This window comes from Colobus angolensis, unplaced genomic scaffold (assembly GCF_000951035.1).
Source record: "Colobus angolensis palliatus isolate OR3802 unplaced genomic scaffold, Cang.pa_1.0 Scaffold394, whole genome shotgun sequence".
NCBI lineage: Eukaryota > Metazoa > Chordata > Mammalia > Primates > Cercopithecidae > Colobus > Colobus angolensis.
In genome coordinates this window covers 629,977-653,665 of record NW_012117310.1, presented here as the reverse complement: position 1 = coordinate 653,665, position 23,689 = coordinate 629,977, and positions in this window count along the sequence as shown.

Below are 23,689 nucleotides of genomic sequence, written 5' to 3'. Positions count from 1 at the left end.
AAAAAAAAAAAAAAAAAAACTGTGCACTGAGGTAATTGTGTTTGTTAGTTTTGGGGTTTGGTTTGGCTATTTTGTGTATACCTCCAGAGTTTCTCGCCACAAACCAAGGAAAATACAAATATATATTCTTATTTTTTCAAACTCACTTTTCAATTACTTGTAATTCCTCTCATTTCTCTATCTCTCTCATACACAAAAATACACGGACTCCCTTAGCGCATGGTTCCACTCAAAGCGGCAAGGAATTGCTGAAAGCAGAAATGTGAAAGGATCTAGAATCCAATTAACTTTTGCTGTCATTGGTGTGTAACACCGGATGACTCACTGGTTTTTTAGTAAATGAGGATGAAAGTTTCATATATTAATCAAGGTTTCCAAGGGAAGTGATGAACCAAAACCCAGATGTTCACCTAATTAACAAATTAATCTTTAAAAGCCAGCCTAAAGTTCTTTCCTCATTACTAAACAGAATCGTAGCTAGTGTTAGTTTTTAACTTTATATTACCACTTCTAACTTGGAATAGAATCAAATTCCTGATGCTTATTATTTTTAAAGAGTATAGTCTACTGATAGATTTTTATACAAAAAATTAAAATACCTACTACTAAAATATAGTTTTCCTTGGTTTTCTGACGTGTCCTTCCATGTTAATAAGACAATTTCAGTTAAACTGCAATATAGTCTCAGACATCAAGGTCCATATGATCCTTCAGTTCCACTAGAGCATGTACATGAAAAAGTGTTCTTAAAATAATAAAAATTGAGTGATAACACATTACTTAGCATATAGGTGGCTATTTCCCTACATTTTACTTAAAATTTATTTTTTAAAAGTTATTTTCTGCTTCTTCCTTGCTATATATAACCATGTATATTCCTATATCATTCTTACATAGTCCTCTAAAGTTCATGTTCAAATATACATTAATATGGATGTTTTAGTTTCACAAAGAAATAGGAAAGCAAAACTATCTTCCTCATGGACACAGAAATCAGACACAGCATTTGGATTTAACAGTGTTACTTTCCTTCCTTCTCATCTCCTAGATACACTGTTTATTGTGATTACCATATTAAGCTTGAAGTTTATTCAACTTTCACATCCATGACTTATTTTGATCTTCACAAGAACCCTGTGAGCTAGAACCAGTATACCCACTTTACAGATGGAGAAACCAAAACTCTGGGAGTTGAACGACTTTCCCAAAGTCACCAAACGAATGAATGGCAGAGCTGATTTTGGAACTACATCTCTGGCTCCATATCCAAGGTCTATTCCAATGCACCAATGATTTCTCTGGGCATGGCACCCTGGAATGGAGCAAACACAAATGTGTCTTGTCAGCCTTACCTTGGGAACTTCATTAGTTTCAAGTATTATTGAGCTCCCAGCAGAGTTTATTTACTTGTTTGTTGATTCTTGGCCAAGAATTTTCTCATTTGTATATGCTCCTAGGGAAGATGACAGCTCAATTGCTTGCCATCAATAGGGCATAAACTGGAAGAATGTTTTCACACTTGTGAAAATCCCCAGCAGAATCCCACCTTAGGTTTATGACAGAAGCTCTCTGAGCCTCTGAGTCTTTGGAGATCAATCAATGAGCCTCATCGCATTCATCACAGCACACACACTTTAGAACACAGACAATGCACGGTTTTTTTAATTGTACTAAGCTGGATTGCCTGCCCTCTTTGTATTTAATAAAGACACCATCTATAGGAGGCAAATACATTACTGTATTTTCAATAACCAAGTTTCTTTGAATTTGTCCCCTAGAGGCACTTAAATTTAACTTTGGGAGCTATTTTTCCTTGCAGTTCACTGAGACTCTACCAAAATGTTTTGTCCTTCAGAAACCAGAGAGTCACAGAGTGGGATTATATAAAATTTGATTCTCATTATGTGTAAAATAATTCATATTTTCTGATTCACAGTTCACAGATAACTAGACATTTTACAGAGGAGGAAACTGACTCAGACTTTCAGGCCCTCGGTTTCCCCATCAAAACATGAAGAGGCAACCTCCACCCTGCTTTGATTTTCCCAAAAGTGACATTCTCCAAGCAGGTCAGGTCCTCTTCCATTCTCTCATTACACCTGTATTGAAACCCTTACCATGCTACTCTAATTATACTGTGAACCAAGCATGTAAAGAGCTAATTATAATACTGTGTTCTAAATGCAATAGTAGAAGTATGTAAAAATGCAGAGACACCACAGAAGAAAGAGTGATTAATTCTTTTTGGCAGCATCCAATAAGCATTCTTACAGCATATTAGGTTTTGGTGGGTGAAAGGAACACACCAACTTTAGAGGAAAGGGCATTCCAGGAGCTAACATTGAGTAAGATTTGTAATATATGAGGAATGAGTATGACAAGTATAGTCATGCAAAACAAAAAACATGAATGATCCAGGAGGGTATACTTAGTAAAATTATAAAACATGCCCAGTCCTTGAGAAATTGAAATCTCATTAGAAATTTCTGTTACGTTTAATAAACTCTTGTTAACTATATTTCACGGGCCATAAGATAGAGAATAAATAAATATAACTCAGTCTTTATATTCTAAGAGCTTGCAGTCTTGTCAAAGAAGGAGATACAATAAATTTAATAATAATACTAGTACATACTAAATGCAACATGGTACACCATTAAGAAAGAAGAACAAAAAGCATACTATGGAAGCTTAGATGAGGGCATCAAATTGAGTCTAGGGTATTCAAAGAAGGCTTCCTGGAAGAAGATGAGCTAAATCTCAAAGGACTAGAAGGAGTTAGCCAAGTGAAGAAATATGAGGAAAGCATTTCAGGCAGAGATAATTGCTTGGGCAAAGGCATAGAGGCAAGAAACAGCCTGGTCTATGTGAAGAACTGTAAGCAGTGCAGTAATAATGAGAGAATAAGACAGGGAATGGTCAAGGCAAGTACTGATGAGAGAAGAAGCTAGTATACTGTACTTCCCCATTACACTCATCACAAGGGTGATCATTTGCTTAGTGTCTGTCTTCCTCACTAGACTGTAAGCTCCCAAAGTCAGGGAAGGCAGGGAACAACATCTGCCTATATTCCCAATGATTATCATATCTCAGCAATCAAGAAATATTTGAGGATAAAAATGAATGAATAAGAGTACATGGACAAAGGTCAGATCATGCACGAACCTGAGTGTTCAGTTAAGAAACTTGGATTTATTCTCTAAGTAATGAGACATCAGAGCAGGTGAGCAATCACATCAGATTTCTGCTTCGGATAGATCACCCTACATAAACTTGGAAATGGATTTTGTAGGATGAAGCTGAGACTAGATAAATAATTAGGGAAGATATTACTATCATCAAGATGAGGATGTAGCGTTGGATGGACTGCAGGGTGGAAGTCTTAGAGATAAAACTTGTAGGGACCCAGTTATTGGATATGGGACATCAAATACAGGTAAGAGTCATAAAGAACACTTGTGTTTCTGTCTTGAGAGCTTGATGATGCCATCACACAAGATGGGAAGTGCTTGTGAAACAACAGGTTTAAAAGGGGGGAAGTGATAGGTTCAGAACTAGGTAAGGTTAGGATTAGTTTAGGATTACAAATAGAAATGTCCGATAGACAGGTGTATATCCAAGAGGGACATTCAGGGAGAGGTCTGGGTTTAACAAATAAATTTGGACCACATATCACAATGCCTTTGACACAGAATAACAAACAACTCAGATTAAAAAGGACTTAATGAATAATTTATTGTCTCAAATGACAGAAGTTCAAAGGTCAGGTAAATTCCCAGGATTGGTTAATTTAATAACTCAACAATGTCATCAAGAATCCAAGTTCTTTTTCATCTTCTACTCTTCTCTCATGGTTACAGGATGGATGTGGCAATTCCAGAAGTGATATAAACATGCCGCACCATCCAGAAAATGGAAAAAGCCACTTTGTGTGCTACTTCCTTGGGTGTGAGGAAAACTTTCCCAGAAGCCTCTACTAGAATTCCAGTAGTGTTTCCTTGGCCATACATGTTACATGCCCTTCCCTAAAGGAATTATTGGCAAGAGGAGTGGGATTACCTTGATTAAAACAATACTCAGAATTTACTTCCCTGGATATGGTAGGGAAGACAACACCTTCTGAAGCATGTGAGTGGTTGGAGAAACAATGAATATCTGACTGAAATTGAATTTTGTATGGAATGAGGAACAGGTGGAAGTGGATGTCAGAAGATGAGATAGAAAGCAAATAAAGGGGGAAATGCCCTTGGAAACACCAACTTCAGGAGATGCCATCACCATTATGGAGATGCCAGGAAAGGTTAAGAAACAGCAGTTAAAGAAGCAAAAGGTGAACTTGGAAATAAACTTTAAAGAGAAAAGTTGAATATGAATTTTATTGTTGTATGTCCATAAATATCTGTTAAGAAGGGTGGGTGACCCTATATATTCTGGTTCCAGATCAGGAAGATTCTCGTGTCTACAATGACCACCTAAAACCATTTTCTTAGACGATTCTATTTTAGTGAAATTTTATTAAGTTAATTAATATATATTTACTGAAATAGTTCAATGAAATTTAATTTTTAACTATATGATTTTGCACATTAAGAAATCTACCAACTGCAAATCCTGATTCTTACTTTCAAACAAACCCTTAGTCTTAGAGGCTGACCTGCCAGGCAGTCATAATTAGATGCTAATAGATACATACATTTGTTGATTTCATTTGTGTCTAACAACTTCTGACCTTGGCCTAGTTTCTCATGCCATCAAGGAAAATCCCCACTGTTCCAACACATACACTTAAAATACATCTATTTCAAGCCTTCTGCTTTCAAAAGTGTCCCAATAGATTATATCAGGACCACACATGGAAAGCTCTCATTTGCCTCCTTGTCCATCTAGAATATTCTTGTTTGCTCTTCAAGGCTAATCGTGCTGATGTCATATCTACTGTGCAGCCTCCCCAGAAGTGCCCAAGATTCTTTCATGATCCTGTAATGCTGCCTACAAAACCCTGCTGGAGCCCTGGACACACATCTACTTTCCCCTATTAGATGGGGAAGATCAAACAATTTAAAATAAATGAGATACTATTTAATAACTAGGTTACACAAATAGAAATGATATTAGCAAACTAGTACTGTGTATGTAATGTTGATGCAGTAGTGTTGAGGTAAAACCAAACACTATCTGTGCCCAGTCCCGGTTGTCTAATCTGCAATGTGAGAGAGAAGGACTAAATAAACTCTAGGATTCCTTTCAGTTTTATGGCCCATGCTTTTATTAATTTACCATAAATATCTATATCTTCTTGGCAGACAGATATTATAAAGTCCAAATCTTTTCACCAAGCTGTTGCCTTTGCTTAAAAAACTGAACTAATAAGTAGACATAAAAGAAATTTGTTTCCTCATTTGAGAACTCAGCATGGCATCTCACTTGTACTCTTATCATTTTTATGCAGCACCACTTAGTGTAGGCACTATCAAGTAATTACACACAGTGTAATAGTTGCCAAATACATACAATGTCAATAAAATGTCCAAACTTTTTCCAGTAGTGTTTTCAGGTTTTCTTGTTTTCAAATGATCTGTTTAAAGAAAAGGAACAAGAAATCTAAGTACCTATCAGCAGGGGGTGAGTTAAATACTAGTAAAACTAACAGGACATTGTAGCATTAAAAAGAATGAGATAAATCTAAATATAATAACACGGAGAAAAGTTCTGCATATCTTATTAGTTGAAAAACAATATGTCACAGTCCATTTTTTGGTATGATTCACATGTGATGTAATCATATGAATCAATACTAATTCTATGTATTTGTGTATATAAAGAAAATGTTTAGTAGCAATCTCTGAAAAGAAGAAAGGAATAGTGGGTGCAGGGCTTAATTTTTTTTCTTTTTTGCTTTACAGATATTTGTACTGCTTCATAGATTTTTTTACAATAATAAAGCACAAAAAAACTGCTTAAGGAGAACTTAACATTCTAAATCACACATCTTAATTGAAATTCCATTTGTGCAAAATTGTTCTGTAATTACTCAAGTATGTAGACCACTTATCTCTTCCCTTTCGTTTACTCTCATTTTCTTTCTTTCAATTTTTCTTGGCCCTTTCTTCCTGATTTTCCTTTTTTTGTTCTGATTTCATTTCTCCTTGTTGTATTCCATATTTTCCTGCCTTTAATTTCCTTTCTCCTTTCCCCTAAACTGAATCCCTGAAAGGTGAAAATATGGAAGTGTAAATAGGTGATTTTTGTGTTGGGTAGTGACTCTGATCATGGCCCACGCTCTCCAAATACAGGAATCCGAACTGTGTGGTCTGACCACCTGAGAGGAACTGTGGCCAAGACGGAAGGATATCAAGATTCAGAGACCGACTGCAGAGATTTAAAACAAAATTCTATCACTAAAATCCAGAATTTACTTTTTCATGAAAATGTATAACGATTTGGCTTTAATGCTCTGGCTATTTCACCTGCAGTCCAGCAGGAAAAAGAGTGAATCCTAGAATAAAGGAGCCTCCATAACAAAGAGAGGACTGGGCTATTGTTACCATGGCAACTGCCAGGTTAATCAGAAAGGTTGGTGAAAGATATGAAGTATTTGGCGGGTCTTGCTTCTTATGGCTAAAAGTCTATGTGATTGGATTGAATTGAAATTGAATTGAATTGAAACACATTGAATTGGAAAGCAAAAGACTAACCTGAGGCAGAGGTTTTTCAAGGATTCGCTTAATTAATTTATTGTTGCAATTTGGTGTGCAATATATGTCAAACTCTGCCAGATGCCTAAAATATATTCTACCTTAGCTTTCAGAATAATGCTATGATGCATTATCCCTACTTTGTAGATGAAGAAACTGATGTTGAGAGACATTAGGAATCCCCTCCAATGTCATCAACTAATGAGTAAATGTCTGTCTGTGCTCTCTCCCAGACAACTTCAGCAAGGGCTGCTTTGTGGAATCACACTGGAGGCTTCATGAAGCTGTGTGTTTACATATAAAGTTCCCAGCTAAAGCTTCCAAACTCTCTGGAGTTAAACGTTGCAGAACATCAGTTATTTCATTTGTTCAGTGTTCAGGTGGCTTCCACTTTGCATAAGAATGCTAGGAAAACAATTCCATTTTTTTCAGAATTAATAAGCTAGAATCAAAATGAGTATGTCTCTCTTACTTATTTAATGTATATTCATATATATATTTATTTATATGTAGAAACATCTACATACATATTTACGTATTATCAGGCAATGTTTCCATTGCAGTAAGGTAGACTGCAAACTTCTTTTATGTGCAGAGAGAGAAAGATGAGGTGGTATTCTTTACATTTCTAGAATGGGGTACCTATAATTTCACTTCCTATCTCTAATACCATGCTGCTCCACAGAGGTGAGACCTTTATTTATACAGAAACAAAAAGGCCTAGATCAAGGAGGGGTGTGTGTGTGCACGTGTATGTGTGTGTGTTGTGGCTCTGAAAGGTTTCTGAAGCAATGGCTACTTATTTTAACTAAAGTAAACCGTTTTTTGTTTTGTTTTGTTTTTTGATTTCTTTTTTTTTTTTTTTTTTTTTGAGACAGAGTCTTGCTCTGTCACCCAGGCTGGAGTGCTATGGCGCGATCTCGGCTCACTTCAAGCTCCGCCTCCCGGGTTCACACCATTCTCCTGCCTCAGCCTCCCGAGTAGCTGGGACTACAGGCGCCAGCCACCACGCCCGGCTAATTTTTTGTGCTTTTAGTAGAGACGGGGTTTCATCGTGTTAGCCAGGATGATCTCGATCTCATGACCTCGTGATCCGCCCACCTCGGCCTCCCTAAGTGCTGGGATTACAGGTTTGAGCCACCGCGCCCGGCCAGTAAACCAGTTTTAACAGGTAGATTCAATTCTCATGTCCTCTGCATCTAATGCATTTTTATTGTAAGTGGCAAGCTGTAAACATTAGCATTTTAAATCTATCCTTGAAAAGGCACAAACATGAATGCTCCCATTTCTTCCCTCCCTTTCCTGTCTCTCAGCCATAAATAGTTAATAACTGAACACATGTTCTACTGTCATCTCTGAAGGAGGAGGTTACAGAGGGAAAGCTAACTTAAGACAGGTAGTTCTTAATCTAAGTTACATCTACACCAGCAGGGGCCATTTGGTCTTCCAAGAAAAGTTGACTCCCTGCCAGCCTGTTTGCTTCTCAGTCATTGGACTATTGAAATCTAGAAATGTTGGGTAAGAAGTCACCAAAGCAACTCCTAAGGACTGATGGTAAAAACAGTGGACAGTGGTGACAGTCAAAACCATCACTACCAGGACACATCAGCCTGATATCTATATAGTTTGTTTAAAATGCAATTTTCACACCGCAAAGCTAGAAAGTCACTGTACAACTTAGCAAGTTAAGTATGTCACATAAATTCATATCCAGAGTTTTACAGTGCTAAGTTTATTATAATCAGATCATGAGAGTTCTTTGCCTTTCTGACTTATGACCTATATGTTTCCTTCTTTAAAAAGAGAAAGTTTTAGAAGCAGAAGAATGAAAGGTGGCAAGGTTTAGTGTAAGACAACTAGTATTGTAAGGAAATTGCAAATGACATGGTGAAGTATACTCCACAGCCTAGAACAGGGGTTCCCAAACCCTGGGGCACGGACCAGTGTGTTAGGAACTGGGCTGCACAGCGGGAGGTGAGCAGCAGGCCAGTGAGTAAAGCTTCATCTGTATTTGCGGCTGCTCCCCATCACTGGCATTACCACCTGAGCTCTGCCTCCTGTCAGATCAGTGGCAGCATTAGCTTCTCATAGGAGCAGGAACCCTATTGTGAACTGCACATGCGAGAGATCTAGGTTGCACACCCCTTATGAGAATCTAATGCCTGATGACCTATCACTGTCTCTCATCACTCATAGATGGGACCCTGTAGTTGCAGGAAAGCAAGCTCGGGGCTCCTACTGATTCTACATTGTGAGTTGTATAATAATTTCATTATATGTTACAACATAATAATAATAGAAATAAAATGCACAATAAATGTAATGAGCTTGAATAATCCTGAAACCATCCAACCCCGCATCCCACTCCCTGGTTTGTGGAAAAATTGTCTTCCATGAAACTGGTCCCTGGTGCCAAAAAGGTTGGGGACCACTGGCATAGAGGACAAGATAAATTCCAGTAAGCTTATATTGTTACAGAATTATGAGTACAACAGTCCATTAAAACTAAAAGTATAAGTTTAGAATGGGTGACCAAGATGATTTATATATGTTAAAGACAGAAAGGACTGTTTTTCTAGAACTGTTTATAGTTTATCTGCTATGAAAGACAGTGGCTGGGATGTCCATTCACGATCGCTTCCAACAGAGAATTACAAACATGGATACCATCCTTAATCCTTTAGTGCCATCTATGGTCTGAATTTAGAAAGTGTCAGTTTAAAACAAATTCTAGATACTGTGAAGTCTCCTAGTTTAAAATTAGCATATTTATCTCTCAATTATACTCTGTCTTTTTGGGTTTGACTAAATGAACTGGATATCTTTCTGAAAGGCAATTTGGCAATATGTATTATGAGATTTAAAAATGTTTAAGCTCCTTAACTCCATGACTCCATGTCTAGGAAATATCAAGGGAGAAACATACATGTATAAGTATATTAATTACAGTATTGTTTAAAAAACTCAATGTGCAAATGATTATAATACATCTATACGATGGAAAATGATGCATCCATTTTTCAAAATGTGTCAAAAGAAAAAAAATCACCTTCAGTTGCAATCTCTGTAATTTTTCTCCCTATAGAAAGATTTCAAGTCTTTCATAAACTATCAAAAATCTGAAGAGATCTATAATGCTACAGCATGCAGCATCACACCAAAATACAATCCATAACCCACAAAACTAAACAGCTATGTGCCTAGCAAATAGAATTCACAAATATGCTAGAAGAGAGTGTTAAATTTTACATATACACCATTCAAGATAAATGATATAAAATCTTTACTTTGCGGAGAAAACAGAAGTTACCCGATTGAAACTCCTTCATCTTTTTGAAATAAAACATACTTACCTCCCTGTGCTTCTATCCTGGTCTACATCTCTCTGACTACCAGAGAGGAGAATAATCTCTCTACCTCTGCTCTGGATTTTACCCCATTACTCACTTCAAGAACTTTACACCATTCATCATCTCTTTTCTTCTCCATGTTTATCCAACCTTTTCTCTCAATTGAATGTTTTACACCAACTTTAAAACATACTCAAGTGAATGTAATTTAAAACAAAAAATGAAAAGACTTTCTCACTCAAATCCATGTCCTCCACCTCCTCACTTCTAGCAACTGTAGTACTATTTCTATCACTCACTTCACAGTCATTCTTAATTTTCTTTTTGTGCTATTACAATTTTCACACCTCCTGCTAATCCTAAACCCACTTCAGTCTGGCATATGACCCCATCACTCTGGTGAAATAGCCCTCTGTAAAGTCACTAATGACTTCTCTGTTGCTAAATTCATGGATTTTTTTTTCAGTAGTCATCATACTGTCTCAGCAGTAGTCAACATTCTTGACCAATGCCTCCTTCCTGAAGCACTCACTATCCTTGGTCTTCCCCTTTTCTTCAGCTACTTCTTAGTCTCCTTTGTTGCTCATTCTCCTCTTCTTGGCCATTAAATGCCACAGCACAGTTTTTGGCATCCTTCTCACTCTATAATCTCCCCTTAGGCAATTTCTTCATAGTTATGGTTTCAATCACCACTTACATGCAAATAATTTACAAACTAATTTCTAGCCCTATGCTTTTCTCTGAATTCCAGGAACACACACACACACAAACAAACACAAATGCACACACGCACGCACACAAGCATAAAGTGGCCAAGTGACATCACTTCTCTAAGGCATCTCAATCTCTACTTGACCAAAGCATAATTTATAGTTTTTTCTTCCAAATTTACTCTCTTGCAGTGCTCTCTTTAAGTTCTATAAATGGTCCTACAACCTTTCTAGTTATGCAAGTCAAATACCAAAAGTCATCCTGGGTACCCCCCTCTCTACCATGCATATGTAATCCATTCCCAGGCTCTGTGGATTTTATTTCTTACCTCTTCAATCCATCTTCTCTCCATCTCCACCACTATATTGATCCAGGTCACCATTATCTCTTGTCCGGTGCAACAGTCTTATTAGTTTTAATAGTCTTAATGCTTTTATTTCTTCTTCCCCAATCTTATTTATTTGCTTTCTTTTCTAAATATACTACCTAGAACTTCTAGTACAATTTTGAGTAGGAGTGAAGAAAGAGAACATCTTTGACTTATTCCTTATCTTAAGGTGAAAGCTTCATTTTCTCACCATTAAATATGATGTTAGCTGTAGGATTTTTTGTAGGTGCTCTTCGTCAAACAGAGAAATTTCTCCTCTATTCCTAGTTTGCTAAAAGCTTTTTATTATAAATGGGTGTAGGATTTTGCCAAATGCTTTTACTGTATCAATCAATAGGATTATATAATGTTTCTTCTTTAGCCTGTTGATGGAATGGATTGCAATAATTAATTTTCAAATGCTGAAACTGCCTTTCACATTTAGAATAAATCCCAGTTGGTTATTGTGTTAGTCTGTTCTCACACTGCTATAAAGAAATACCCAAGACTGGATAATTTATAAAGGGAAGAGGTTTAATTAACTCACAGTTCCACATGGCTGAGGAGGCCTCAAGCAACTTACAATCATGGCAGAAGGCAAAGAGGAAGCAAGGACCTTCTTCATATGGTGGCAGGAGAGAGAAGTGCTAACAAGAGCAGGGAAAACTGCTTTATAAAACCATCAGATATCATGAGCATTCACTCACTATCATAAGAATAGCACAAGGGAAATCACCCCCATGATCCAATCACTTGCCACCAGATCTCTCCCTAAACACCTGGGGATTACCATTCAAGGTGAGATTTGGGTGGGGACACAAAACCTAACCATATAATTCCACCTCCAGCTCCTCCCAAATCTTATGTCCTTACATTTCAAAACCAGTCATACCTTCCTAGCAGTCCCCTAAAGTCTTAACTCATTTCAGCATTAACTCAAAAGTCCAAGACCAAAGTCTCATCTGAGGCAAAGCAAATCCCTTCTGCCTGGGATCCTGTAAAATCAAAAGCAAGTTAGTTACTTCTAAGATACAATGAGGGTACAGGCATTGGATAAATGCTGTCATTCCAAATGGAATAAATGGGCCAAAACAAAGGGGCTACATGTCCCATGTAAGTCAGAAATCCAACAAGGCAGTCATTAAATCTTAAAGCTCCAAAATGATCTCCTTTGACTTCATATCTCATATCCAGGTCATGTTGATACAAGAGGTAGGATCCCACAACCTTGGGCAGCTCTACCCTTGTGGTTTTGCATGGTATAGCATCCCTCCTGGCTGCTTTTTCAGGCACGTGGTGCAAATTGTTGGTGGATCTACCATTCTGGGGTCTGGATGGCAGTGGCCCTCTTCTTACAGCTCCACTAGGCAGTGCCCCAGTGGGAACTTTGCATGGGAACTCCAACCCCACATTTCTCTCCCACACTGCCTTAGCAGAGGTTCCCCATGAGGTCCCCACCCCTGCAGAAGATCTCTGCTTATACATCCAGATGTTTCCATACATTCTCTGACATCTAAGCAGTGGTTCCCAAACCTTAATTCTTGTGTTCTGCACCCCCATGGGTCCAACACCACATGGAAGCTGCCAAGGCGTGGGGCTTGCAACCCCTGAAACAATGGCCTGGGCTGTACATTGGTCCCTTTTAGCCATGGTTGGGATGCAGGACACCATATCCTGAGGCTGCCCAGAGCAGCAGCAGGGCCCTGGGCCCAACCTAGGGAACCGTTTTTCTCTCCTAGACCTCCAGGTCTACGATGGGAGAGGTTGCCATGAAGATCTTTGACATGCCCTGGAGACATTTTCTCCATTGTCTTGGTGATTAACTCCTCATTACTTATGCAAATTTCTGCAGCAAGCTTGAATTTCTCCTGAGAAAATGAGTTTTTCTTTTCTTTTTTTTTTTTTTTTGAGATGGAGTCTCTGTCACCCAGGCTGGAGTGCAATGGCATGATCTCGGCTCACTGCAACCTCTGCCTCCTGGGTTCAAGCAATTCTCCTGCCTCAGCCTCCCAAGTAGCTGAGACTACAGGTGCCTGTCACCACTCCAGGCTAATTTTTGTATTTTTGGTAGAGATAGGGTTTCACCTTGTTGGCCAGGCCAGTCTCAAACTCCTGACCTTAAGTGATCCATCCACTGCGGTCTCCCAAACTGCTGGGATTATAGGCACAAGCCACCGCACCAAGTGAGTTTTTCTTTTCTATTACATCATCAGGCTGCAAATTATCCAAACTTTTTTTTCTTTTTTAAGACAGAGTTTTACTCTCATTGCCAGGCTGGAGTGCAATGGTGCCATCTCGGCTCACCACAACCTCCACCTCCCAGGGGTGGGGACCTCATGGGGAACCTCTGCTAAGGCAGTGTGGGAGAGAAATGTGGGGTTGGAGTTCCCATGCAAAGTTCCCACTGGGGCACTGCCTAGTGGAGCTGTAAGCGGTTCAAGCAATTCTCCTGCCTCAGCCTCCCAAGTAGTTGGGATTATAGGCATGCACCACCACGTCTGGCTAATTTTGTATTTTTAGTAGAGATAGGGTTTCTCCATATTGGTCAGGTTGGTCTCGAACTCCCAACCTCAGATAATCCGCCTGCTTCTGCCTCCCAAAGTGCTGGAATCACAGGCATGAGCCACCACGCCCAGACAAATTGTCCAAATTGTTATGCTCTGCTTCCCTTTTAAGTATAAGCTCCAATTTCAGATCATCTCTCTCAAGTTCAAAGTTTCACAAATCTCTAGGGCAGGGATAAAATGCTGCCAGTCTCTTTGCTAAAGCATAGCAAGAGTATACTTTGTTCCTCATCTCTATCTGAGAACACCTCAGCCTGGACTTAATTGTTCACATCACACTCAGCATTTTGGTCAAAACCATTCAACAAGTCTCTAGGAAGCTTCAAATGTTCCCACATCTTCCTGTCTTCTTCTGAGCCCTCCAAACTGCTCCAACCTCTGTCCATTACCCAGTTCCAAAGTAGCTTCCACATTTTGGGGTATCTTCATAACAGTGCCCCATTCCCAATACCAATTCACTATATTAGTCCATTCTCACACTGCTCTAAGGAAATACCCAAGACTGGGTAATTTATAAACAAAAGATGCTTAATTGACTCACAGTTCCGCATGGCTGAGGAAGCTTCAGGAAACTTGCAATCATGACAGAAGGCAAAGGGGAAGCAAGGACCTTCTTCACATGGTGACAGGAGAGAGAAGTTCTAGCAAGAGCAGGGAAAACTGCTTATAAAACCATCAGATCTCATGAAAATTAACTCTCTATCATGAGAACAGCATGAAGGAAACTACTTCCATAATCCAGTCACTTCCCACCAGGTCTCTTCCTAAACACCTGAGGATTACAATTCAAAGTGAGATTGGGGTGGGGACACAAACCTAACCATACCAGTCACAATATATAACTCTTCCTAAACGTTTTTGTATTCCATTTACCAATACCTTGTTGGGATTTTTCCATCTATATTCATGAGAGATATTAGTCTACAGTTTTCCTTTTTTTATTAAACATTTTTCTTGTTTTGGTATTAGGGTGACATTGCCCTCATAGAATAGGTCAGAATGTGTTCCTTCAGCTTCTATTTTTGGTAGGAGACTATATGTAATCGGTAATTTTTTTTTTTTTTTCTCTAAATGTTTGGTAGAATTCACTAGTATAACCAACTGAGCCTGGTGCTTTCTTTTTTGAAAGGTTATTAAATATTAACTATTATTTAATATCTTTAATAGACATAGGTGTATTCAGATCATCTATTTCTACTTGGGTAGTTGGTAGTTTTGAAGAAATTGATTAATTTCATCTAAGAGTTCAAATTTGTGGACATAGAGCTGTTCATGGTATTTATTTATTTTTAGTGTCAGTGGGAATAGTAGTGATGATTTTGCTTTCATTACTGATTTTATCAGTTTGTATCTTCTTTTTTGTTTTTGTTATTACGTGTTATATGTTGAATTGTGTGTCTCCCCTCCCAAACTCATATGTTGAAGTACTAACCCACAGTAACTAAGAAAGTTACCTTATTTGGAAATAGAGTCATTGCAGATAAAATTAGTTAAGTTAAATTAAAGCCATACTAGCATAGGGTGGGCCCCAATCCAACATGACTAGGAGACACAGACACATACAGTGAAATGAAAATACCAGGCAAACACCATGTACAAGTCAAAGAATGCTACCAGAAGCTAGGTGGGAGGCAAGGAACATGAAACTGCCTTTGCAAAGATATAACAAGAGAAGACTGGCATGGCTGACTCCATCTTGCTTCTAGCCTCCCTGGCTGGCTGTCCTCACTCATTCCTGAACATTGGCCAAGCTAACCATGGGAGTAATTTTGTTTATAGCTTAACTTTGAAGCAAGGATGGTGACAGTTCCTCCCTTAAACTGACCCCCTCCTTGTTCAGAGACTGAAACCCCCTTTGTAAGACTAATGAAAGACCATAAGATTAGGATTATGAGAAGAGCCTGAATTCTGCTAAGATGTAGGCATAGTTAAATAACAATCAGCTATTTTTTCCTAGCTTTTTTCTTATTGCTCTGTAGTCATGTGGCCAGATCACAAGATTTGTGGCTTCCCCAATTGCTCCTATAGATAACATACCTAAAGTTGGTCTTTTGAGATGATTTTCAGCCTTTTGCATTCTGGCAATTGACTGACTCTACCCAGACCCATGACTCATGACTCAACCAGTCCTGTGGCCCCACCCAGATGTTGACTCAGCATTAGGATAATTTTTCTCACCCCTGTAATTGTATATCCCCAACCAATTAACAGCACCCATTCCCTAGTCCCCTGCCTGCCAATTTATCCATAAAAACCCTAGCCTCTGAGTTCTCAGGGAGGCTGATTTGAGTAATAAATTCTTGTCTTTAATTTGACTACCCCTAAATTAATTAAACAATTTCTTTACTGGAGTACCACTGTCTCAGTGAACTGGCTTTATTTGTGCTGTGGGCGAGAGGAATCTGTCAGGTGATTCCAAACAGTCTCCTTTACACAAGGAACCAACCTTGATTCACCTTCATTTCAGACTTCTAGCACTCAGAAGTGTAAGACAATAATTTCTACTGCTTAAGCCACCCAGTGTGCAGCATTTTGTTATAGCAGATCCAGCTAACTAATATACTGGGCTCTGGGAATACATGAGCTATAGTTTTCAGTGGCTTTAAATTCCTCTAGCATTTTTGTTTTTGCAGTCTTCTTAAATAAAGGCCAGATTTTGAAATTATTTTAGCTATAATTCACTGTGATTTTACTGGAACCCTGTTGATGTGGTATTAAGGTATGGGGCGAGGGAAACATTCTATAATCCTATGATTAAATCTCAGTCTTTTAGCAGGCCTCTATCTCTGTGTTGTGACCTTCATAATTGTGTTTTATATTTTCTCCCTTGGTGAGACAGAAAGCCTAAAGTGAGCTAAATTTGGGTGAATGCCCTTCCTCATAGGTGGGACAAGGCTCTGAAAGAGACTTTTCTCCTGGAGAGTAGGCTTTTTGTTATGGAGAGTATTTTGGGTGTATTTCAAAATGATTACTTTTTTTTTTTTTTTCTCCCTGCTGCCAGAATTGTGAAGCAAAGCTTTTTTGGTTCTTCACCATGGGTTTCCTGGAGGTAAAACCCATGCAAGTTTGGAGGCCTTCCTAAGACTGAAAGTTTCTCAGTCTCATGAGTTCACACTCAGCCTCCAAAAACACATCTGAGGAAGAAAAATAGCTCAGAGCAGACTGAGGAATGTGAGGTAAGCAGAACTTATCAGGTCCAGAGAGACATGGGTATGAGGCTTTAGTCAGGTGCCATCCAAAATACTTTATTAGGTACCATCCACAACAACACCACCACCATCACACACATGCCCAGGGGCAATTGCTTAAAGCATTTTGTTAGATGGCCAAATAGGAACAGCTCCGGTCTGCAGCTCCCAGCGAGATGGATGCAGAAGGCGGGTGATTTCTGCATTTCCGACTGAGGTACCCGGTTCCTCTCACTGGGACTGGTTGGATAGTGGGTGCAGCCCACAGAGGGGGAGCCGAAGAAGGGTGGGGCATCATCTCACCCAAGAAGTGCAAGGGATTGGGGAATTCTCTCCCCTACCCAAGGGAACTTGTGAGGGACTGTGCCTAAGGAACGGTGCACTCCAGCAGAGATACAGCACTTTTCCCACAGTCATCGCAACCCACAGACCAGGAGATTCCCTCCAGTGCCTACACCACCAGGGCCCTGGGTTTCAAGCACAAAACTGGGCAGCTGTTTGGGCAGACACGAAGCCAGCGGCAGTTTTTTTTCCATACCCCAGTGGCGGCTGGAATGCCAATGAGACAGAACCATTCTCTTGCCTAGAAAGAGGGCTGAAGCCAGGGAGCCAAGTTGTCCGGCTTAGCAGGTCCCACTCCCACAGAGCCCAGCAAGCTAAAATCCACTAGCTTGAAATTCTTGCTGCCAGCACAACAGTCCAAGGTCAACCTGGTACCCTTAGGCTTCATGGGGGGAGGGGCATATGCCATTGCTGAGGCTTGAGTAGGCAGTTTTACCCTCACCAGGTACACAAAGTCACTGGGAAGTTCAAACTGGGCAGAGCCCACCACAGCTCAGCAAGGCCGCTGTGGACAGACTGCCTCTCTAGATTCCTCCTCTCTGGGCAGGGCATCTCTGAAAAAAATACAACAGCCCCAGTCAGGGACTTATAAATAAAACCCCAATCTCCTGGGGACAGTGCATCTCAGGGAAAGGGCAACCATGGGTGCAGCGTCAGCAGACTTAAATGTCCCTGTCTGACGGCTCTGAAGAGAGCAGCGGATCTCCCAGCACAGCGTTCAAGCTCTGCTAAGGGTCACACAGCCTTCTCAAGTGGGTCCCTGACCCCCCATGTATCCTGACTGGGAGACATCTTCCAGCAGGGGCCAACACACCTCATACAGGAGAGCTCTAAGTGACATCTGGCAGGTGCCCCACAGTGATGAATCTTCCAGAGGAGAGAACAGGCAGCAGTCTTTGCTGTTCTGTAGCCTCCGCTGGTGCTACCCAGGCAAACAGGGTCTGGAGTGGACCTCCAGGAAACTCCACCAGACCTGCAGCAGAGGGGCCTGACTGTTAGAAGGAAAACTAACAAATACAAAGGAATAGCACGTCCACTCAGAGATACCATCCGAAGGTCACCAACATCAAAGACCAATAGTAGATAAATCCATGAAGATGGAGAGAAACCAGCACAAAAATGTTGGAAATCCCAAAAAACAGAACACCTTTTCTCCTCCAAAGGATCACAACTCTTCAACAGCAAGGGAAGAAAACTGAAAGGAGAATGAGTTTGATGAATTGACAGAAGTAGGCTTCAGAAGGTGGATAATAACAAACTCCTCCAAGCTAAAGGAGCATGTTCTAACCCAATCCAAGGAAGCTAAGAACCTTGAAAAAGGTTAGTTGAATTGCTAACTAGAATAACAAGTTTATGAAAGAACATAAACGACCTGATGTAGCTGAAAAACCTACCACGAGAACTTCGTGAAGCATACAAAAGTATCAATAGCCAAATCAATCAAGCAGAAGAAAGGATATCAGAGATTGAAGATCAACTTAATGAAATAAAGCGTGAAGACAACATTAGAGAAAAAAGAATGAAAAGAAATGAGCAAAGCCTCCAAGAAATATGGAACTATGTGAAAACACCAAATCTGCGTTTGATTGATGTACCAGAAAGTGATGAGGAGAATGGAACCGAGTTGGAAAACACTCTTCAGGATGTTATCCAGGAGAGTTTCCCCAACCTAGCAAGACAGGCCAATATTCAAATGCAGGAAGTACAGAAAACATCACAAAGATATTCCTTGAGAAGAGCAACCCCAAGACATATTATCATCAGATTCACCAAGATTGAAGTGAAGGAAAAAATGTTAAGGACAGCCAGAGAGAAAGGTCAGGTTATCCACAAAGGGAAGCCCATCAGACTAACAGCAAATCAGTTTGCAGAAACCCTACAAGTCAGAAGACAGTAGGGGCCAATATTCAACATTCTTAAAGGAAAGAATTTTCAAACCAGAATTTCATATCCAGCCAAACTAAGATTCATAAGTGAAGGAGAAATAAAATCTTTTACAGACAAGCAAATGCTGACAGATATTGTCACCACTAGGCCTACCTTACAAGAGCTCCTGAAGTAAGCACTAAACATGGAAACGAACAACTTGTACCAGCCACTGCAAAAACATACCAAATTGTAAAGACCACTGACACTATGAAGAAACTGCATCAACTAACAGGCAAAATAACCAGATAGCATCATAATAACAAGATCAAATTCACACATAACAATATTAACCTTAAATGTAAACAGGCTAAATGTCCCAATTAAAAGACACAGACTGGCAGATTGGATAAAGAGTCCAGACCCATCAGTGTGCTGTATTCAGGAGACCCATCTCACATGCAGAGACACACATAGGCTCAAAATAAAGGGATGGAGGAAGATCTACCAAGCAAATGGAAAACATAAAAAAAGCAGGGGTTGCAATCATAGTCTCTGATAAAACAGACTTTAAACTAACAAAGGTCAAAAGAGACAAAGAAGGCCATTACATAACTGTAAAGGGATCAATTCAACAAGAAGAGCTAACTATTCTAAATATACATGCACCCAATACAGGAGCACCCCCAGATTCATAAAGCAAGTCCTTAGAGACCTACAAAGAGACTTAGACTCCCACACAATAATAATGGGAGACTTTAACACCCCACTGTCAACATCAGACAGATCAACAAGACAGAAAGTTAACAAGAATATCCAGGACTTGAACTCAGCTCTGCACCGAGCAGACCTAATAGACATCTACAGAACTCTCCATCCCAAATCAACAGAATACACATTCTTCTCAGCACCTCATCGCAATTATTCTAAAATTGACCACATAATTGGAAGTAAAGCACTCCTCAGAAAATGCAAAATCATAGCAAACAGTCTCTCAGACCACAGTGCAATCAAATTAGAACTCAGGATTAAGAAACTCACTCAAAACCGCTCAACTACATGGAAACTAAACAATCTGCTCCTGAAAGACTACTGGGTAAATGACAAAATTAAGGCAGAAATAAAGATGTCCTCTGAAACCAATGAGAACAAAGACACAATGTACCAGAATCTCTGGGACACATTTAAAGCAGAGTATAGAGGGAAATTTATAGCACTAAATGCCCACAAAAGAAAGCAGGGAAGATCTAAAATCGACACCCTAACATCAAAATGGAAAGAACTAGAGAAGCAATAGCAAACAAATTCAAAAGCTAGCAGAAGACAAGAAATAACTAAGATCAGAGCAAAACTGAAGGAGATAGAGACACGAAAAACCCTTCAAAAAATCAATGAATCCACTAGCTAGCTTTTTTTTTTAAAAAGATCTACAAAATAGACAGACCACTAGCCAGACTAATAAGAAAAGAGAGAAGAATCAAACAGATGCAATAAAAAATGATAAAGGGGATATCACCACTGATCACACAGAAATACAAACTACCATTAGAGAATACTATAAACACCTCTACGCAAATAAACTAAAAAATCAAGAAGAAATGGATAAATTCCTGGACACATACACCCTCCCAAGTCTAAACCAGGAAGAAGTCGAAACCCTGAATAGACCAATAACAATTTCTGAAATTGAGGCAGTAATTAGTAGCCTACCAACCAAAAAAAAGCCCAGGGCCTGATGAATTCACTGCTGAATTCTACCAGAGGTACAAAGAGGAGCTGGTACCATTCTTTCTGAAACTATTCCAAACATTAGAAAAAGAGGGAATCCTTCCTAACTTATTTTATGAGTCAAGCATCATCCTGATATCAAAACACAACAAAAAAAGAAAATTTCAGACCAATATCCCTGATGAACATCCATGCCAAAATCCTCAATAAAATACTGGCAAACCGAATCCAGCAGCACATCAAAAAGCTTATCCACCACTATCAAGTCGGCTTCATACCTGGGATTCAATGCTGGTTTAACATATGCAAATCAATAAATAAAATCCATCACATAAACAGAAACAATGACAAAAACCACACGATTATCTCAACAGATGCAGAAAAGGCCTTTAACAAATTCAACAGCCTTCACGCTAAAAGCTCTCAATAAACTAGGTATTGATGAAACATATCTCAAAATAAGTTACCACAAGTTGCACAAGGTGACCTTCACCCATTATCTTCATGGTCCTGGAATTTGTGATACAAAGAACAATGTATAGCCAACCACTAATCAATGTTTTTTTTCGGTAAACCAATGAGAATTCCTGATGAGCAACTTTGTATAATCCCATTACTCTCCCTGTTTTTGCCTTTGAAAACCTGCTTGTAATAAAAGCCAAATGGGAGCTTATATCCAAATTTACTGAGGTCTGAGTTTTCTGGGCAGCTGTCTTCATCTTGGCTTAAGTAAACTCTTTAAAATTGTACTTGGTTCCTCAGCTTCTTCTTTTAGGTCAGCATGTCAAAATTACCATTTAAGTGTCATTATCAGCTTATTGTTCATATGGCTTCTGGTCCAGGTAAGCTGATCTCAGCTATGATTCTCTGTATTTGCCAGTGTCTCCAGATTTCAGGATGACAGTTTATTTTCTGACCTCAATTTTCTGAAGGGTTCAAGAAAAGCAATTGATTTTCATTTTGTTCAAGACTTTTCTTGTAAAGATGAGAGTGACTATTTCCAAGCCCTCTATGTTTCAGAGCTGAAAGCAGAAGTCAAATTTATTTTTTTATTTTATTATTTTCTTTTCTGCTCCCGTACTACCAGGAGAATTTTTTAAAAAACACACAACTTAGCATCTAAAATTCTTTCTATGCTATGTGTTTATGTAATTGTAACCAAAACTTAGACATATTAAAATTTTAATGAGTTTTTTGAACATTTAACAATTCATGAATTGCAAGCAGTTTAGCACTTTAGAAACAGGGTGTCAGGGCAAAACTTTTATAAGGTGCTCTTGGAAGCAAGATAAAGAAAATATTTGATTCATTAAAGTGGAAACTCCCTAGTTAGGGATTAATTGGCAGTATCTGATCAGTTAAGCTAAAAGTTTCATTTCGCTATTTACAATGAGTTGGGTTTCAGTTTGCTCATACAGTTGGAAGTTTCTGACTGGTTAAGCTAAAAGTTTCATTTCACTATTTACAATGAGTTGGGTTTCAGTTTGCTTATGGAGGACCTAAGGCCTAATGGCCTCTCATTAATTTTGTAACGCAAGTTTTTAAATTCAAAATATCTATGTTACACATATGTACGTATTATATGTATATATATACATACATATTTATCTTTCCTTCAACTGTTGGATTTGAACTTTTTCTTGTTCTTCATTAGAACAATAAATATTCTTTTTTATGAACTTGTGTGAGTTTCTTTATGGCATAAACGTAGAAACCGAAAATCTAGATTAGACACAGGAATATCAATTTCTCTAAATACTAATTACTCTACTTTAACAACTTGTATTTCCAACAAGAATCTGAGAGTTCTGTTTTACCTACTTTTTCCTACATAATGAATGTGAAATATTACCTTTTTGTAATTTTGACAAGTATTTCCCTGATTACTAGTGAGGTTGAGATATTTTCTTATATTTATTGGCCATTCCGTTTCTCTCCTCTATAAACTGATTTTTTACATATTTTGACCATTTTTCTAACAGGCTGGCATTTTGTACTGATTTGTAGGAACTCTTTCTATGCTGACTATTAATTCTTTGTTGATTGTATAATCCTGTGTTGATGTATGCGACTTACTTTTTCTCCCTTATATGGTATATTCTGATACAAAAAGTGTTTTTAATATATAAAAATGTATTGGTATTTTCCTTTACGGTTTGTATTTTTGTGTCTTGTGGCAAAATTATTTTTCAATTCTCATGTTTTAAATGTTTTCTTCCGAAATTTTTTCATTTCATATTTAGGTTTTTAATTCAACTAAATTTTGTTTTGTCAATTTCACCATGTAACACAGTTTTCACTTCATATATTTCAGGGCTATGTTGTCACACACTCACAAATTCATTATTATTATATTCTCTTGGTAGAAGTTTTTTATCCCTATCAAAGTTTAAATCTTACATTTTATTTTATTTTAATATTGATATATCCTTTGTCTGGTTATTATTTGCCTAAGATATTTTTCGATACTTCCTTTCAAATCTCTGTGTAGTTTTTGTTTTAGTTGGATCTTTTATAAACAACATACCTTTTATAAACAACATATAGTCAGCATGATAGACTGTACTTCAATAAGTAAATTTAACTTATTTACATTCACTGCAATAACTATATATTTATATTCTTTTTCCTTCGTACTTCTTGTTTTCTGTTTACCATCTTTCTTCCCTATTTCTTTTTTATTTCTGTTCCTCCCTTCTGGTAGATTAATAAAGTTTTCTACATTTTTTTTTAATCTCCTACTCTCATGGAAACTCTAGATTATATGTTTCTCCCCTTAGTTGGCATCCTATATTCTTAATACATATATGGTTTTATTTTACAATCTGGAATTAATCCATATCTTTATAGTCCTCCTTGAACACTATAATGCTTTAAC